At 46.9% G+C, this 13,497-nt stretch overlaps 1 protein-coding gene across 1 annotated transcript in view; it reads left to right on the top strand.

The window, feature by feature from the left end:
• The first annotated feature begins 271 nt into the window (after window positions 1-271).
• Window positions 272-13,497, top strand: part of cntn2 (contactin 2) — a 114,168-nt gene continuing 100,942 nt past the window's right edge. Inside the window, exon 1 of the mRNA XM_033042824.1 lies at window positions 272-336. The gene's annotated coding sequence lies outside the window, so the exon portion shown is untranslated. The remainder of the gene's footprint in view (window positions 337-13,497) is intronic.

Genomic DNA, 13,497 nt, shown 5'->3' with positions numbered 1-13,497 from the left:
CCTTGAGGAACGTCCTGTGACCTCTGGTCCTAGACTCTCCCACTAGTGGAAACATCCTCCTCTGCACATCCACGCTATCCAGGCCTTTCACTGTTCGGTAAATGGCGGTGAATGGTGAAGGTGGATGCCCACATGTGGCATGTTAATGCCGTAACGGTTTGGTGCATCTATCCACGTTTACAGGAACAACTTGACTTAAATATCTCGGCACTGTGAGGACTGCTTCTAAATTGTACTGATTTTTTCCTTCTTCTCATTCTGGATTTCCCAACAGGGAGCTGATTCTGAGCTTGTTGCGTGAGATACGATACTGAGAGGAAGCCCAGCCAAGAGGAGGTAGGTGTATGGAACAGTGTCGGCTACTGAGCCAATGGTCCCAATGGTGAATTTGTACAAAACATAGGTGGAGGTGGGGAAGCAGGGTGTCCGAGATGCCTTAATTCTGCTTTACAATGTCATTGTTAAAAGATAGATGGACACAAAATGCCGGAGTAACTCAGCAGGCCAGGCAGCATCTCTGGAGAGAAGGAATGGGTGACGTTTTGGGTCGAGTGCTTGGTCTAGGTTTATTATTGTCCAGTGTACCAGGGTGCAGTGAGAATCTTGTTTTGCAAGCTATCCAAACAGATTGGATTGAGTTGATTTGAGTTTAGTTTATTATCATTTGAACCAAGTGCAGTGAAAAGATTTAGTTGCATGCTAACCAGTCAGTGGAAAGACAAAACGTGATTACAATCGATCCTTCCACAGAGTACAGATGCATGATAAAAGGAGTACTGTGAATAATGTTTAGTGCAGGATAAAGTCCGATCAAAGATGGCCCAAGGGTCTCTAATGAGGTTTAGAGTAGCTCAGGACTGCTCTCTAGTTGTTGGTAGGGTCATTCAGTTGCCTGGTAATAGCTGGGAAGAAACTGTCCCTGAATCTGAAGGTGTGTGCTTTCAGACTTCTATACCTTTTCCCCGATGGGAGAGGAGAGATGACGGAGGGAGTGGCCAGGGTGTGACTCGTCCTTGATTATGCTGCTGGCCTTGCGGAGGCAGCGTGAAGGGTTTGATGGTCTGGGCTGCGTCCACAATTCTCTGCAATTCCTCGCTGTCTTGAAATGGAGCTGTTCCCAAACCCTGCTGTGATGCATCCCAATAAAATATACCGTAAATGAATGCAAATACAATAGACAGAGCAAAGGGAAATTATTTATTCATTGTGTGTATATATTTATATAATGGTATATGGACACACTGATCTGTTTTGCAGTCAATGTCTACTATGTTCTGTTGTGCTGAAGCAAAGCAAGAATTTCATTGTCCTATCAGGGACACATGACAATAAACTCTCTTAAATCTTGAAAAGATACAGATTGCAGAATATAAGTTCTCAGCGTTGTAGCCCATCAGTTCCATAGACAAGGTCCAATGTCCACAAATGGGGTAGATAGAGGTGAATCTTTTCTAAAGGGGAAAAGTTATCTTATTAAATTAATTGTAACCAGAGGAAGAACACTGTGCAATATTGGTTTAGTTTAGAGATACAGCACGGAAACAGGATCTTGAGACTACTGCATCCACTCCAACCATTAATCAGCCGTTCACACATTGTACACAAAGAGTCATTGAATCATAGAGTCATATAGTGTGGAAACAGGCACTTCGCCTAACTTGCCCACAACAGCCATCATGTCCCAGCTACACTAGTCCCACCAGCCTGCAATTGGCCCACGTCCCACTAAATCCATCCTATCCATGTACCTGTCTTGAACGTTGGTGTGGTCGCTGCCTCAACTGCCTCCTCTGGCAGCTCGTTCCATTCACCCGCCACCCTTTGTGTGGAAAAAGTCAGATTCCCATTCAATCTTTTCCCCTTCACCTTAAACCTATGTCCTCTGGTTCTCGATTCATCTATTCAGGACAACATTAGGGGAAATGTTACAACTTTGTCCAAGGGGCATATATTGTCAAGGTTCCAAACTATGTAGAGCAAACACACACACGCATGCGCACAGACACAAACTAAACTAAACTTGGCACCCTTGGTAGCACAGACCTTGTGGGCTGAAGAGCCTGTTGCCGTGCATATAAGATTATTAAAGGTTTGGACACGCTAGAGGCAGGAAACTTGTTCCCGATGTTGGAGAGGTCCAGAACCAGGGGCCACAGTTTAAGAATAAGGGGTAGGCCATTTAGAATGGAGATGAGGAAAAGCTTTTTCACCCAGATTATTGTGAGTCTGTGGAATTCTCTGCCTCAGAAGGCAGTGGAGGCCATTTCTCTGGACGCTTTCAAGAGAGAGCTAGATAGGGCTCTTAAAGATAGCGGAGTCAGGGGATATGGGGAGAAGGCAGGAACGGGGTACTGATTGTGGATGATCAGCCATGATCACAGTGAATGGCGGTGCTGGCTCGAAGGTCCGAATGGCCTACTCCTGGTCCTATTGTCTATTGAACTGTTATATGTTCTGTGCTTATGTGCACTCAGAAAAGGTTGCACATTTGTAGCAAGCTGCCAAAGGAAGTGGTTGAGCCAGGAACAAGAAGAGCTTTTAAATAGCCAATTGGACAAGAACATGAATAGAAAAAGTTTAGAGAGATAGGTGACGAACACGGGCAAATGGGGCTGACGGAGAGGGGCATACGATACGATACGATAGAACTTTATTTATCCCAGGGGGGAAATTAATTTGCCAACAGTCATAAAAAACACAATATGCATGAAACATGAAATTAAAGTGACGAGTGTAAAGGCTTTGGGGATGTGCAAAGATTGAGGAGGTGGAGGGGGGGGGGTGGGGGGGGGGGGGGGGAGTTAGTCTCAGTCACCCCCACGGCAGAAGGGGGAGCAGTTGGAACGTTTGATAGCCACAGGAAAGAAAGACACAGCCAGGTTGGGCACAAGGACATTGAATCCCATTGAAACTTGCTGAATAGTGAAACCCCTGGATAGAGTGGATGTGGAGAGGATGTCTCCACCAGTGGGAGAGTCTAGGACCAGAGGTCACAGCCTCAGAATAAAAGGACGTTCCTTTGGGAAGGAGATGCGGAGGAATTTCTTCAGTCTGAGGGTGGTGAATATGTGATATTCATCGCCACAGACGCCTGGAGGCCAAGTCAATGGATATTCTTAAGGCAGAGATAGATAGATTCTTGATAAGTTGGGTGTCTGGGGTTATGGAGAGAAGACAGGAGTTTGGGGTTAGAAGGGCGAGATAGCTCAGTCATGATTGAATGGCAGAGTAGACTTGATGGGCCGAATGGCCTAATTCTGCTCCTATTACTTACTTATGTAACCTTCACTCTGACAAGCATGGCTTTAAGTTGAAAATCTAAGCACTGGCGAAGCGCCGAATCTTTAAACGGGGAATTCGTGTCACGCCCCAGTTCTCATTGAAATCGATCTTTGGAGACATCAGCTATTCTGGAAGGCTTAATATTATTATGTAAAAATGGGTTTCAGTGTTGTGTTATTAGTGGGAGTTGCTGATCAAATGAGTGCAGTGGTTGTGTGCAGAGGCAATGCAAATTGCCAGCATCCCCTACACTTTGTATGCACCTCAATCTGAACAAAAGCAAACTCATTTTCAAATTACAGGACATGGTTATATCGCGCTACTCCCACTCTCCTCACATAATGACAATCTGTGGGAAGTGTACAGTAATCTCCTGAGATGTACATGATTAGGGCATCTTCACATCATTCATCCATCCCTTTAACTGTACACACGCCATCACCCTTACCGCGCGTTCTTGAATCAGCCTCAGCGTTTTTCAATAGTGCCGTTTCACTACTTTTTATCATGCTGTATGCTGCAAATAATTTAGAAAACAAGGGTCTCGACCCGAAACGTCACGTATTCCTTCGCTCCATAGATGCTGCCTCACCCGCTAGTTTCTCCAGCATTTTTATCCACCTAAAAAGCCGGATAGGGATTTTTTTTTGGCTTTGAGGGCTAGATTTATGGGTGGTGCAGTGGTAGAGTTACTGCCTCACAGCGTCAGAGACCCGGGTTCGATCCTGACTACGGGCGCTTGTCTGTGCGTTCTCCCCGTGGCCTGCGTGGGTTTTCTCCGGGATCTCCGGTTTCCTCCCGCGCTCCAAAGACGTACAGGTTTGTAGATTCATTGGCCCTCATTCAAAATTGTAAATTGTCCCTAGTGTGTGTAGGACTGGATAAGTGTGCGGGGATCGCTTCCCTCGGCGCGGGCTCGGTGGTTGTTTCCACGGGCCTGTTTCCGCGCTGTATCTCTGAACTAAACTAAAGATACTGGGTGGAAACAGGCCCTTTGGCCAACTGAGTCCGCGCCGCCCAGCGATCGCCCCGCACACTAGCACTATCCTACGAACACTAGGGTCTATTTACAATTTTATCAAAGCTAGTTAACCTATTAATCTGTGCGTCTTTGGAGTGTGGGAGGAAACCGGAGCACCTGGAGAAAACCCACACGGTCAGAGGGAGAACGTACAAACTCCGTACAGACAGCACCCGCAGTCAGGATCGAACCCGGGCCCCTGGCGCTGTCAGGTAGCAACTCTACCGCTGCGCCACTGTGCCGCCATCTTACCAAGCTACCTTTAATCAGCCTCAGCGTTTATAAACAGTGCGGTTTCCCTATTCCTATCATGCTTGCACTAAACACTGTAAGGAATTTGAAAGACTGGATGGCTCTGAAGCCTTCATGATTGGCAAATAGCAATGTACCAGGAGCACAAATTATTGCACAATTTATATTGATGACCTATACTGTTACGCAGTGTTCAAAAGCACTTTACTCAAGCATTTGTATTTCCTATCAAGCCACAAGGATGCGCTTGTCTATGTAACCTGCAGTCTGGTCGAAACGGTAAGACTTTAAAGGTTCAAAAAACACTTTGTCTTGAGCTCTGTCTCCCACCACTAAGTGTGCAGGTGAAATACAAGATCTATTTGCGTTTTCTCGCAACTGAAGAGGATTATCCCCCACACTGACTTAGTTTATCTCAGCCCGAGGCGCTGGAGAATATAGATTTCTCCCTGCTCCTGCACACACGCGTATGCCCTTCTGATACAAATACCTCTTAATTTCTATTAATGTGCTCCGTAACACTCGGGACAAAATGTGGATATTGATGAGAGTAATAATCTCCTGATGACGATAATCATCTTATAAGAGAAAGCTTTTTAATGAGATCAGTTTTGCAGCATTGAGCGTTAGGACATGAATCTCATGCATTGGATCAGGTTCGGGGAATAAAATGAAGTGTTGTTATTTTAGCTCTAACTTAATGACTGCTCTTAGAAATTAAATCACAAAAAAGGGTTTCAAACGCGTCTGAAAGTCAGATTCTTGGGATGGACGTATCTCCCGAAACTGCACTATAATTTTCATCAGTTACTCAGGTACCCAGTGCCGTCGTCAGGACAACGGGCCTATATGGCCAAGTTCAGATTTTTTTACATTTCGGATACATGATGGCGCCTAAAGTACGGGTCGGCATGGTGGCACAGCGGTACAGTTGGTGCCTCACAGCGCCGCAGACCCCGGGTTCTATCCTGACTGCAGGTGCTGCCTGTACGGAGTCTGTACGTTCACCCCGTGACCTGCGTGGGTTTTGTCCGGGAGCTCCGGTTTCCTCCCAGACTCCAAAGACGTGCAGGTTTGAAGGTTAATTGGCTTGGTAAAATTGTGAATTGTCCCGAGTGTGTGTAGGGTGGTGTCAATGTGCGGGGATCGCTGGTCGGTGCGGACTTGGTGGGCTGAAGGGCCTGTTTCCACGCTGTATCCCTAATCTAAACTAAAGCTGGCAACTCTTGTGCAGCGACTCCGTGTGGTTTACTGTCTTAAGGGCCTGTCCCACTTGGCCATCATTTGCGCGTTACGCAGATGGCGGGTGAAGATTTTGTACATCCCAAAATCCCGGGGAGACGCACATGACTGCGCGTCACTGCCTATGTCACCACGCGCCATGCACCATGCACCATGCACCATGCACCATGCACCGTGCGCACATCACGTGCGTATCACCATGCACCATGCGCCATGCACCATGCACCATGCACACATAACGTGCGTGTCACCATGCACCATGCACCATGCACCATGCACACATAACGTGCGTGTCACCATGCACCATGCACCGTGCGCACATAACGTGCGTGTCACCATGCACCATGCACCACGCACCATGCACCATGCACCATGCACCATGCGCACATCACGTGCGTGTCACCACGCGTGCGTCGTGCGTCATGACACGTAAATGATGCTGTGTAAATTATGCGCAAATGACAGCCAAGTGGGACAGGCCCTTTAGTCTCTTGTAATTAGTATGATTGTGACAAACGTATTGTCACTGGGCTGTACACAAAAAAAATCAGTGTACTTAGCTACACTTGACAATAACATACCATTGAAGGGTTGCTGGGATGAAAGTTCAAAGTTAAACAATGATGGCCTAATTGCTTCCTTTGCCTGCCAAGACCCATAACTCTGGAACCTCCTCCTGATATATATTTCTCCCTAATGCCCTTCTCCACTGTAAGATCATGTGATCGGAGTAGAATTAGGCCATTCGGCCCATCAAGTTTACTCCGCCATTCTATCATGGCTGATCTATATCTCACTCCCAAAAAAACACATTTCTCTTGCCTTCTCCCCATAACCTCTGACACCCGTACCAATCAAGAATCTATCTATCTCTGCCTTAAAAATATCCACTGATTTGGCCTCCACAGCCTTCTGTGGCAGATTTCCACTGATTCACCACCTTCTGACTAACAATATTTCTCCTCATCTCCTTCCTAAAATAACGTCCTTTAATTCTGAGGCTATGACCTCTAGTCCTAGACTCTCCCACTAGTGGAAACATCCTCTCCACATCCACTCTATCCAGGCCTTTCACTATTCTGTACGTTTCAATGAGGTCCCCCCTCATTCTTCTAAACTCCAGCGAGGACAGGCCCAGTGCCGACAAACACTCTTCATAGGTTAACCCACTCATTCCTTGGATCATTCTTGTAAACCTCCTCTGGACCCTCTCCAGAGCCAGCACATCCTTCCTCAGTTATGGTGTAAGATGCTCCCTCACACAGCATTGAAAATGTGATGGATAGTTTACTGGAAGACTGAGCGAGGGGCTGCTGTTCAAATCCCATCATGGTAGTTTAGTGAATTCAAATCCAATTAGCTAAATTGAAAGAATCAGAGATTAAAAGCTCATCTCAATGATGGTGGATTATTGTATGAGATTGTTGGAAAGACCATCATTCAACACGAAGCAGGCCGTTCGGCCAAACTTGCCCACACCGACCAACATGCCCCATCTACACTTGCCCACACCGACCAACATGCCCCATTTTGTCTCCTCCCCCTCCTTAACCCTCTAGCTGTCTCCTCCCACCCTCCCATCCGCCCGCCCTCGGGCTCCTCCTCCTCCTCCCCTTTTCCTTCTTTCTTTCCCCACCCCCCATCAGTCTGAAGAAGGGTTTTGGCCCAAAACGTCGCCTATTTCCTTCGCTCCATAGATGCTGCTGCACCCGCTGAGTTTCCCCAGCAATTTTGTGTACCTGCCCCATCTACACTATTTGGCCCATATCCCATCAAACCTAGCCTATCGATGTACCTGTCTAAATGTTTCTTAAACATTGTGATAACACCTGGCTCAACCACCTCCTCCGGCAGCTCGTTCCATAAACCCACTACAGTTTGTGTAAAAGAAAGTTGCCCTTTATGTTCCTATTACATTTTTCTCATCTCACCATAAATCTGTGTCCTCTGGCTCTCGATTCCCCTACTCTGGCTAAAGGACTGTGTGCATTTATCCATTCTGTTCCCTCATGTTCTTTAAGTGATCTAATGCTCACTCCAAAAATGCTTCTGAATGACCTAATGGGCCAATGGACATTTAGTGGAAGGACCTCAGTCTAAGTCCTTACCACCATTGGCCTCCATGCTAAAGCCCTGGGTATCAGTCTCTCCAAAGTTTCACTGATATGTTTAGTTTAGTTTAGAAATACAGCGTGGAAACAGACCCTTCGGCCCACCGAGTCCGCACCGACCAGCACACTAGCACTATCCTACACGCTATCGACAATTTACTATGTTTATGGAAGCCAATTAACCTACAAACCCGTAGAATTTTGGAGTGTGGGAGGAAACCGGAGCACCCAGGGGAAACCCATGCGGTCACGGGGAGAACGTACAAACACCATACAGACAGCGCCCGTTGTCAGGATCGAACCCGGGTCTCTGGCGCTGTAAGGCAGCAATTCTACCGCTGCGCCACCGTGCCGCCTTCAGCCATATATTGTTTAAAGAAATGTATTGAATTGATGGCAACATGGACAGAGATGAAGTCTCTTGTATATTTACTGCATTTATTGTGAATTAAATATATATTTGGATAAATAGCATCTCTTTCGGGAATGACAAGAATGAAGTGTCCCTTGGTAAGTGTGACTAAAATTAGAGGACGTGGGTTTATAGTGAGAAAGATGAGGTTTGGTTCAGCTTGGTCTAGTTTTATTTGGTTTAATTTATAAGGTCATAAGGAATAGGAATAGAATTAGGCCATTTGATCCTTCGAGTCTACATCGTTCCATCATGGCTGATCTATCTCTCCCTCCTAATCCAATTTTCCTGCCTTCTCCCCATAACACTTGACACCCGTTCTAACCAAGAAGTTGTCTATCTCTGCCTTAAAAATATCCACCGACTTGGCCTCCACAGCCTTCTGTGGTAAAATAATTCCACAGATTCACCACCCTCTGACTAAATACATTTCTCCTCATTTCCTTCCTAACAGAAGCTATTCTGAATCCATGACCTGAGGTCCTAAATTCTTCCACATCCTGTCTACAGTTTAGTTTAGTTTAGTTTATTATTGTCATGTGTGCCGAAGGATACTGACACAAAGATGCTGGAAGCAGAACACAAAGTGCTGGACTAACTGAGCGGGACAGGCAGCAACTGTGGAGGGGATGGATGTGAAGTCTACCTGGACAGCCTGGAGAAGGGTCCTGACCCGAAATGTTGCCTATCCATTTCCCTCCACAGAACTTGCCCGTTGCCTGACCCGTTGAGGAAAAGTAGTAAACACTGCCCAGTCCATCATTGGCTCTGACCTTCCTTCCATCGAGGGGATTTATCGCAGTCGCTGCCTCAAAAAGGCTGGCAGTATCATCAAAGACCCACACCATCTTGGCCACACACTCATCTCCCTGCTGCCTTCAGATAGAAGGTACAGGAGCCTGAAGACTGCAACAACCAGGTTCAGGAATAGCTACTTCCCCACAAACATCAGGCTATTAAACCTGGCTCGGACAAAACTCTGATTATTAATAACCCATTATCTGTTATTTGCACTTTATCGGTTTATTTATTCATGTGTGTATATATTTATATTATGGTACATGGACACACTGATCTGTTCTGTAGTAAATGCCTACTATGTTCTGTGTGCTGAAGCAAAGCACGAATTTCATTGTCCTATACAGGGACACATGACAATAAACTCACTTGAACTTGAGTTCCTCCAGCACTTTGTGTTTTGCTTAGGAAGGATTTTAATGGATTGGAAGCAGATGAGAGAATGTTTACCAGAGGGATACATGCAATGGACAGGTTGAAATGCTGGAAAGTTAGCATAGGCGGGTCTTGCATCCATTGGAATTTAGCTGAATGCGAGGAGACTCGATTGAAACAAATATGTCTTTTCTTGATGAGATGGTTGTAGAGATGATGCTTCCCCGTGAAGGAACCCAGGACTTGGTTTCAATGTTTATAAATAATAGATCACTGATTTAATGCAGAGATGAGTCATTTCTTTTTCTCCGAACCTCTTTGGAATTCTCTTTCTCACAACGTATTGGAGGCAAAGTCTTTGCATTTTTAAAGGCAGGGATAGATGGATACAACATAGGCAACACATGTAAAGCTGCAACGGGTAACATAGACATAGAAACATAGAAAACAGGTGCAGGAGTAGGCCATTCGGCCCTTCGAGCCTGCACCGCCATTCAATATGATCATGGCTGATCATCCAACTCAGTATCCTGTACCTGCCTTCTCTCCATACCCCCTGATCCCTTTAGCCACAAGGGCCACATCTAACTCCCTCTTAAATATAGCCAATGAACTGGCCTCAACTACCTTCTGTGGCAGAGAATTCCACAGATTCACCACTCTCTGTGTAAAAAATGATTTTCTCATATCGGTCCTAAAAGACTTCCCCCTTATCCTTAAACTGTGTAAGCAATGCGGCAGGCACGGTGGCGCAGCGGTAGAGTTGCTGCCTTACAGCGAATGCAGCGCCGGAGACCCGGGTTCCACCCTGACCCCGGGTGCTGTCTGTACGGAGTTTGTACGTTCTTCCCGTGACCTGCGTGTGTTTTCTCCGAGATCTTCGGTTTCCTCCCACACTCCAAAGACGTACAGGTATGTAGGTTGATTGGCTTGGTAAATGTAAAAATTGTCCCTAGTGGGTGTAGGATAGTGTTAATGTGCGGGGAACGCCGGTCTGTGCGGACCCGGTGTGCCGAAAGGGCCTGTTTCCGCGCTGTATCTCTAAACTAAGCTAAACTAATGCAACAGTTAAGCTCACAGCCTGATCAGACTTGTTCTTATTCAATAGCAGCATTCAGGGGCCAAATCTCCCCTTCCTATTTCTAAGGACCCAGCGTGGGGGACCGCTGTGAGGGGGGGAGGGGGAAGGGGGGGGGGAGCAACAAAGGGATACTTTGTAACTTTGTCGGTGCCCTTTATGTAGCGACTCTTTGCATACCTTGGGTAGTACGCAAAACAAATCATTTCTCTTGTGACAAAGTATTCATTCATTCATTCATTCATATTATAAATCTTGTGGTGAATGGTGACATAATGATTGCACTACGTTATATACTGTAAGTTTCATTAAAGAAATGTAATATTTGCAAAATAATATTAAGGATGGGAGATAACAGCCAGCCCTGACACTGATACTGGCATCCTGTGAATAATAAATATCCATCTGATCACCTGTACTAATATTTCTCTGAAACATGGTGTCAAATTTTATTTGAGGGTGTGTTAGAAACACAGAAACATAGAAACATAGAAAATAGGTACAAGAGGAGGCCAATCGGCACTTCGAGCCAGCACTGCCATTCATTGTGATCATGGCTTATCGTCCCCAATCAATAACCCGTGCCTGCCTTCTCCCCATTCTAAACCATTTTCCTAAAACATATTTTTGAGCAACGTGTCTATATTGCAAGCATTGTATGAAACAAGGTGTCGTTGGTGAGTGACAACTTTGATTTAAATGAGAATGCAATTATATTAAAGTTTAATAATAATAATAATCACGGATGGGATTTATATAGCGCCTTTCTAATACTCAAGGCGCTTTACATCGCATTATTCATTCACTCCTCAGTCACACTCGGTGGTGGTAAGCTACTTCTGTAGCCACAGCTGCCCTGGGGCAGACTGACGGAAGCGTGGCTGCCAATCTGCGCCTACGGCCCCTCCGACCACCACCAATCACTCACACACATTCACACACAGGCAAAGGTGGGTGAAGTGTCTTGCCCAAGGACACAGCGACAATATGCACTCCAAGCGTGGAACAGGCCCGTCTGCACCGACCAGCGATCTCCGCACTATAGCGCTATCCAACACACACACAAGGGACAATTTAGATTTATAACAAGCCAATTAATCTGCAAACCTTTAAGTCTTTGGAGTGTGGGAGGAAACCGGAGTGCCCGGAGGAAACCCACGCAGGTCATGGGGAGAACGTACAGGCAGTCCCCGTAGTCAGGATCGAACCTGGGTCTCTGGTGCTGCAAGGCAGTAGCTCCACCGCTGCGCCATCGTGCCGCACAAAAAAGGCTGTAAGAAATATTGATAACTCCGCTGGTGGAAATTAGTAAAGAATTAGTATTCCTGTTCAATGTCACGTTCAGTTTGAAGCATCGTTGCCGGGTAGAGTCAGTGTACAAGGAACACCAGGAACAGATTTAATCTGTTTGAATTTTAATCTTAAGTATGATTCCCACAAGAGTAAGAAAATCAGAAGATTCAGCAAAGTGTGTGCTTCAAAGTTCACATGAAGGATTAGCTTAGTCCTTTGAATTATGTTTTTGTATTATCTCGTCCATTTGATTTGCGACTGTAATACATGGCGTTGCTTGTTAGCTTGTTCATCCTTTATTCAGAAAATTATTTTTAAGGCTTTAAACTTGGAATGGGATCTGAAGGAGATTTATACTTTGTAGATGAAATACGGACGGCAGCCCAGCGCTGCACTCTGCCTCAAAGCGCCAGAGACCCGGATTTGATCCTGACTTCTGGTGCTGTCTGAATAGAGTTTGTACGTCCTCTCCGCCACCCGGGTGGGTTTTCTCCGGGTGCTCCGGTTTCCTCCCACATTCCAAAGACGTAGAGGGGTTGTAGGTTAATTGGCTTCTGGATATTGTTCCCTGGTGTTTGGTGTATTGCTGGTATCTGGGCAATCATGGTCAGCATTGACTGTTAAGGGCCTGTCCCACGAGCATGCGCCTGCATGCGGCGAGCGCGACCGAACCGGAAGCGGGGGCCGCGCGGAGGTCGAGTGATCCCCGTACAGGGCCGGTCCCACCAGCATGCGGCGAGCACGACCAAACCAGAAGAGGGGGCCGGGCGGAGGTCGAGTGAGTGACGTGAAGTTCGAGCGAAGTCCGCGGGAAGTTTGCGCGTGACGTACGGCGTCCAGACGCTGCGTACTGCGTCGAGACGTTGCGCACGCCCGCGCGGAATTTTTGAACACGGTCAGTTTTTCGGAGCCCCGCGCGATGCCGGGACCAGCTCCGCACAACTCCATAGGGCTCCGGCGATCGAAGTGGGACCGGCCCCGCGAGGCCGTACGGCTCAAGCCACCGCATTAGGTCGCGCTTGCCGCATGGAGTCGCATGCTCGTGGAACAGGCCCTTAACCTTCCCAAGCGGAATATGAGTCACTGTTCTTTCCACTTGGGTGTTGCCTCTGGCAATGGAGGAGCAGTCCCAGGACAGAAAGGTCAGCGTGGGAATGGGAAGAGGATTTTAAATAGTTAGCAACCGGGAGATCCGTCCGGCAAATGATCCTACAGCACAGAATTCATAGAGTCTTGGAGCCATACAGTGTGAAAACAAAGCCCCTTGGCCCAACTTGCCCACACCGGCCAACATGACCCAACACAGTAGCATTGGTGCGGTAGCCCACCTTAAACTTCTTCCATTTTGTAGCTGGAGGGAGGCTGACACCTTTGGTTGGTGCGGGAAGGAACTGCGGATGTGGGTTGTTTAAGAAGGAGCTGCAGATGCTGGAAAATCAAAGGTAGACAAAAGTGCTGGAGAAACTCAGCGGGTGCAGCAGCATCTAAGGAGCGAAGGAAATAGGCAACGTTTCGGGACGAAACGTTGCCTATTTCCTTCGCTCCTTAGATGCTGCTGCACCCGCTGAGTTTCTCCAACACGTTTGTCCACCTGCAGATGTTGGTTTACACCGAAGATAGACACTTCCCTCTA

This window comes from Amblyraja radiata, chromosome 24 (assembly GCF_010909765.2).
Source record: "Amblyraja radiata isolate CabotCenter1 chromosome 24, sAmbRad1.1.pri, whole genome shotgun sequence".
NCBI lineage: Eukaryota > Metazoa > Chordata > Chondrichthyes > Rajiformes > Rajidae > Amblyraja > Amblyraja radiata.
The sequence above is the reverse complement of the archived record's forward strand: the minus strand, read 5'-3'. Positions and strand labels throughout refer to the sequence as shown.